Source organism: Amblyomma mixtum, chromosome 8 (assembly GCF_055824585.1).
Source record: "Amblyomma mixtum isolate Tamu chromosome 8, ASM5582458v1, whole genome shotgun sequence".
In the NCBI taxonomy this organism is placed as follows: Eukaryota; Metazoa; Arthropoda; class Arachnida; order Ixodida; family Ixodidae; genus Amblyomma; species Amblyomma mixtum.
In genome coordinates, this window is record NC_143019.1 from 95172490 (window position 1) to 95179208 (window position 6719).

Below are 6719 nucleotides of genomic sequence, written 5' to 3' on the forward strand. Positions count from 1 at the left end.
ACTGCAGAGCAATCCATTAGGATTTAAAAAGTGGTGATTTGGTGCTTTAAAGGCGGCGGGACGGGGAGTAGATTCGAAAATGCAGACTACGACATGGCTATGCCTAATAGTGAGCTATAAAAACCTCTAAATACGCTGAGGAGCCAAACTTTAATAATCGGGAGGTTACCATTAATGTCAGGTAACCGGCTGAAACGCTAACACGCGTTATTTATTTGTAGATATGCCCCACATGACAATGGAAAAAAGCATTTTTTAATATTATTGCTGTTGCAGCCACCATGACATCCAAGCATGTAATCCGGGATCAGGAGTGACAACACATGGCGCCATTTGCTAAGAATACGAACCCGTAGCACAGTGCCACTGGAGTGTCTCGTGCGCTCTCCTGTTCGAAGCCGTGCTAGGCTTCGTTCCTTCAGCTGATTCCCAGATGCGGTGGTCTCAGAGCACGCCTCCAGGGGTGATCACGTAGTGTGCGACCAGTGGAATCGCCATGGCCGCATCTGTAGATCTGGAGATCATAGCAAAAAACAAGAACTCAAGTTCTGAGAATTACTTAGAATGCTTTGTGCATAGCAGCATGAGTACCAACACTTCCTAAGCGCAGCTTAGAGCGTTGTGGAAGAAATATACCTACTTCATTTGGTAATACGGCACCGACGGAGTTTTTTGAAACGGCGATACTAGCATGGATGGTGTGGGAAACCACTACCCTTGGCTTTGGAGACTCGAACACTTGGTACATGGGCTTCGCAGCGAAAGCTCCTGGGCCGCGGACTAGCTCAAAGGATGCTGGCTCATTGAAGCTATAGCCTCATGGAACGAGGCCTTCGTTGAGAGAGTTTGGACCGGGCAAGCTTTGCCTGTGCTGTTACGATGACCAGTGGCTGAGGTACCATGGTTCCGGCAATGAAAACGATGGCGCCTTCCTCATCGCCTGGCTTCCTAGACAACACCCCTGCATCCGCGAGGTCCGTGTGCACGGCCGTACACACATAGACCGGCTCTACTTCATCTCGTCTGTAATCGTGGGGCCAGCGAACAACCTGCAAAGCGTCGTACTTCATGCCTGCCGTGGGCTTGTGCCTCAGAGCAGATTTCTCGAAGCCTTTGGCCCTTCGAAGTGCCTGAATGTGCTTGACCTCAGCAACGTTCACGTCAGCGACGCCCGGGCGCCCAAGGTGGCTGATGTGCTGAGCGGAAACGGGTAAACTCTCCACAGCGTCAAGCTGATCGGCAACCAGCTCTCTGGAGATTCTGCAAAAGCCCCGCAGAAAGTCTTCCGACTGCGACATCATGGCAGAGGCCTTAAGGAGCTGCAGCTTTCTGCAGAAGCTCTCGTTGGTGGGTTTATGCGAAATAGGTATGAGCAGGGAGCCCTTAAGTGGACGGTGAGATCGTCTGTACTGTTTGACAAGTCTGTTTTGTGCGTTAGAAAGCATTCTATCATTTCAGCAGCTGGCCTTGGAAATGACATCAATTAGTAACACAACGGGAGAGGAATTGGGAAAGTTCTTCATTGGCCCTCGCTCACTTCAAACACTGTCACTACTAAATTGCCGTTTTAATAGCAGAGGGGCTACATGTATTGCTGAGGCATTTCTATTATCTATCAAATTTGGAGCACCTCAATTTGCAAAACTGCTCCCTTGAAGCAGCAACTGTCAGCAACTAGTGCGTGTCAATTCCTTCTACCATTACCTCGAGAAGCCTCGTTCTGCCGGAGATCAGCCGCACATCGCGAATCCTACAAGAGAAAAATTGCACTCTTGAGCTGCTCAGACTGCAGCGTCCTGGCCGCGTCCAATTTTGGCTGTTGGTAGACCAGCCCTCGTTCGTGTGCGCAACCCTGGCACAGGCCCTCGGATACGCTGCAAAGGCGATCTGCCACCGCGGAGCTTGTCGGCAAAATCCTGCGCTCCGTGTATGACTCGTTGACGTTAAATCATTCACTGCGCTCACTACACATCGACTACGAGGGCGGTGACACTGGCAATGATGGCACAACACAAGGAGCACTCACCAGTGCTCCCTGTGCGGCACTCAAGGCATGCGGGTGCTTACGGAGCTTTCACTTAAACGTGCGCAAGGCTTCCGACGGCCTCACTAATGGCCGAGATCTTTGACGCCCTGATGTGCAACCCACGCCTAAGAAAACTTGGTAACGTCTCGACCGACCTTGAAGACTGCTCATTTGCTGTCTCTTCTGGTTGGCCAGTTCAAGAGAAGCTTGGTTGAGCTGCGCATCGGGAGCACTAAAAACAGGTCCGACGCGGTTCTTTGCATGCTTCAAGAGATTACCCCCAAGAATGTCTTCCTGTCGAGGGTTAGTGTAAGGTGCTCTGCCTGTAAAGCTGTGGTGTGGGCTTGTGAAGTGATGGACGATGCTAAAGAGCAGAACTAGGGCCTGCTCAACAATTCAGCGAAATTCGTGATGAGCCTTGACGCAGGGCCAGTAATTTCTGCAAACACTGCGCATATGGCTTCGATGCATTGTGTGGTACCGCATAGGTGTAGGAACACCTAACGTCGCTGTCTGGAAAATCCGAGCTACAGGTGTCCGTGGACGTAAACAAGGCAAGGTTCTATCTGCACAACAACTACATGATCTATGCTGGTGTTGTGCGCGCGGCGTTTCTTTGCGAGGCTGGCGATGGCAGCACGCAGTTCGATGCACTTAATATTGATTGCTGGCGCTCCATAGCTCAGTACCTGAAATTGAATCGTTTGGTTTGATAATCGATTGCAAGGCATGCGAGGACCACTGTGGTCTTGTTTGTTGCGTGCGTATGTGTGCCTTTTGTGTGCATGTGCATCCTTGACATTTGTGCACTTGTTTCTTTGCCTGTTTTTCGTTCCGCCGCCCAGGACGGCGAGTCAGCGTCAACTTCAAACGAAACCTCATTATCTGGCTAAGCCTATGGTGGTCTCGCTGAGAGGCCCTAAAAGGAGATCTGTTCGTAGCCGCGGGTTCGACTCCAAGTCGTGGATATTGATTCGATTTCCTTTTCTCTTTTCCACGACTTCAGCTTCAACTCAGCTGAAGGTCAAGTTTACACAATCTGCGATTGAAGCCCGAGGTCCCGTAGTGAAGCACACGCTTCAAAAAGTTTTATGGAAGCAGCGTGATTCGGTAAATGAGTGTTGTTCGGTTAAGCATCGCCGATTTTCACCGCTGCCGCGGGAGCTCGGCAAAGAATTGGCTATAAAAGTTTTATTTTAAGCAGCCCCTATTCCCTGAATACACAGTCAGATCATCACGCATTCAAATCCTAGTAATTATCGGGTTTCAGGTTGGCTTCTGTCTCTCTGAGAACAAACCCAGGGGTATGCGAACTTGTAGACGTTAATTCTCAGTGGAGTAATATTGCACCAAGTATATTGCCACCTAGCATTGCCAGGTGGCGCATAGCTGCTGACGACGACGAAGAAGGGCTCGCGCCGTGTGGAATCTGTCGCCCTTGCTGCCCCAGCTTGCGTGGCCTTGTCTGTCTTCGCACTTGTTATTAAAGCCCCCCTTCGTCAACAAGTACGTTACAGTTTGGTGGAGGTGCTGGGTACCCGTGAGCCCATGCAAGAGACCCCTCCAGGCAGCCGTCGCGCCAGCCCTGTACCACTCGACACCCCGGTACACCGCTTCTGTCGGAGGATCCAGGGACTGCCTTCGGAGGTAGGACTAGTAGAGAGCGGCGCCATGGAGACAGCCGCTCCTTCTCCTCTGCAAACTGCCGCTGCCGCGCCATCTCACTACACCCTGCAGACTCCGCGGATTCCCAAGACGTTCCGTGGGGAACTTCTTGAGGATGTGGAGGACTGGCTCCTTCATTTTGAGCGCGTAGCTGCGTTTAACCAATGGGACCACGCAGCCAAACTCCGGAACGTTTACTTCAGCCTCGAGGATGGTGCTCGCACCTGGTTTGAGAACCGAGAGGACGTTTTAATCTCGTGGCATGAGTTCCGTCGTCGGCTGCTGGAGGCCTACACAAGCGCTGATCGTCGTGAACGAGCTGAGCGTGCACTACAATCTCGCATCCAGCTGCCGAACGAAAGTATCCAGATGTACGTCGAGGACATGACGCGCCTTTTCAGAAGAGCTGACCCGGCCATGCCGGAAGACAAGAAACTCCGGCATTTGATGCGTGGCGTCAAAGAGCAGCTTTTCGCAGGCCTCGTGCGCAGCCCACCATCGACCGTTGCTGCATTCCTTACAGAGGCCACAACGATGGAAAAGGTGCTGCAACAACGTTCTGCGACCTACGACCGGCCCGTGCATGCTGCTGCTGTCACCGCATCGTTTGCTACCTCCGGGAGCCACCCTGACGATCTGCGTGAACTTATTCGCACCATCGTGCGTGAAGAGGTCCTGAAATTTTGCAGCCCTTCGCTGCCAGCGCTAGGTTCGATTTCTGCTCTTGTTCGCGAGGAAGTGCAACAGGCGTTCAGGGCTCCTGCTGTCGAAACACCTCCCCTACCAGGAGAATGCCACCGCCCCACCTATGCTGAAATTGCGAGGCGCCCGGCTGCGGTTTCGCCACCACCGTTTCCGGTAACGCCTCCTGAGCCGCGGTCCTCAGTGCCACCAGTGCAGTATTTCGACGATCGCCGAGCGCCCTTGCGGAAGGCCGATGTCTGGCGCACACCTGATAACCGGCCACTCTGCTTTCACTGCGGAGAACCAGGACATCTCTACCGTAACTGCTCTTATCGACGTCTCGGTCTGCAGGGCTTTCGAGCCGATTCACCCAGACCCCGGTTTGGCCATCGGCCCCCTGCCATTGAAGATTTCCTAGCGGAACAGCGAATTTCAGCCCGCGTGCCGCATCAGCCGCGCTCATCGTCTCCGAGGCGCTCTTCCCCGAACCCCCACAGCTCCTCGCGAGCACCACAGGGTCGCTCGCCCAGCCCTCGTCGGGAAAACTGAGACCGGCGACCTTCGGGGGCGAGGTCGCTGGGAGTCGCTGCGCTGAAGACCTCCCGTCGCCGCCGCTACGTTCCGACCGTGAACAGATGGCACCGTCATCCGACCTAGACAGCCCCGTTTCTTTGGACATACCTGTTCTTCTCGACGGTCACAGAGTCAGTGCATTAGTGGACACCGGGGCCGACTATTCAATTATCAGTGATAAATTGGCGACTCTTCTGAAAAAAGTGCTTACTCCATGTTCTGTGGTGCATCTTCGTACAGCCGGTGGTCATCTCGTTACCCCAAAGGGCATTTGCACGGCTCGCGTTCAGATTCATGGATCTACGTTCGTCATCAGTTGTGTAGTTCTGTGCAATTGCTCCCGCGATCTCATTATCGGCATTGACTTTCTGCGGGAGTATGGTGCTGTGATCGACCTCCGCCACCGAATCATCAGCTTTTCGACCAGTCAAGCCACCCACCTCGCCGACTCTTGCCACCGCAGTGCCGCCCTTCGAGTTTCTGCTGACAGTGTCACGTTGCCGCCACGGAGCAGTGTTTTGGTTGAAGTCGCCTGCAACGACTTGCATGACGCAGAAGCAGTCGCCGAGGCTAACTGTTCACTCCTGCTTACTCAAGGCATCTGTGCCGCTCGCAGTCTACTAACGCTTCGTAGTGGCCGATCTGCGGTGCTGGTCACAAATTTTTCTAATGAATACCGACATCTTTTTGCAGGAACCGCTATTGCTTCTGCCGAACCTTTTATCGATACTCCTGTTTGTTTTGCTTCCGCGGCAGCCGGCACTGACGAGCCCTCCCTTGAAAACGTCGACATAAACTGCCACCTGCCTCGGGAACAACGACTGGCTTTGGAGCTTCTGCTGAAGGAATACAAGCCGTGCTTCGCTTCTTCCTCGAAGGTTCGTCAAACACCCATCACGCAGCACCGCATCATCACCTATGACGACGCTCGCCCTATACGACAGCAGCCTTACCGTGTTTCTGCTAAAGAACGGGCAGCTATTCAAACCCAGGTTCAGGAAATGCTTGATGATGGCGTTGTTCAACCTTCCCAAAGCCCGTGGTCTTCGCCTGTCGTCCTCGTTCGGAAGAAGGACGGCACTCTCCGGTTTTGTGTCGACTATCGCAAACTGAACAGTGTGACCAAAAAGGACGTCTACCCGTTGCCGCGCATTGACGATTCGCTGGATAGATTACGGCGCGCTAAGTACTTCTCATCTATTGACTTGAAGAGCGGCTATTGGCAAATTGAAGTAGATGAACGGGACCGCGAAAAAACCGCTTTTGTGACTCCAGATGGCCTCTATGAATTCAAAGTGCTTCCTTTCGGTTTGTGCTCCGCCCCGGCTACGTTTCAAAGGATGATGGACACCGTCCTCACAGGCCTCAAATGGCAAAGCTGTCTTGTCTACTTGGACGACGTCGTCGTTTTTTCGGAAACGTTTGATCAACATCTCCAGCGCCTGCGGGCTGTCCTCGACGCTCTCCGCTCGGCTGACCTTACCCTGAAGCCCCAGAAGTGTCATTTCGGTTACGAAGAGCTCAAATTTCTGGGTCACGTTGTGAGCGCTGAGGGAGTGCGGCCGGACCCCGAAAAGACTGCCGCCGTCGCGCGCTTTCCCGTTCCAACCGACAAGAAAGCTGTCCAGCGCTTCCTGGGTCTCTGTGCGTACTATCGGCGCTTTATTGCGGACTTTTCCACGATTGCCGAGCCGTTGACGCGTCTCACCAGGCATACCACCTCCTTTGTCTGGACCTCTGAGCAACAGACCGCTTTCTCTACGCTCCGCCA

The 6719-nt window shown here is 53.4% G+C and overlaps 1 pseudogene; it reads left to right on the forward strand.

Moving 5' to 3' along the window:
• Positions 1-691: 691 nt before the first annotated feature.
• On the forward strand, positions 692-2739 carry LOC149333608 (uncharacterized; annotated as a pseudogene).
• Positions 2740-6719: the final 3980 nt, after the last annotated feature.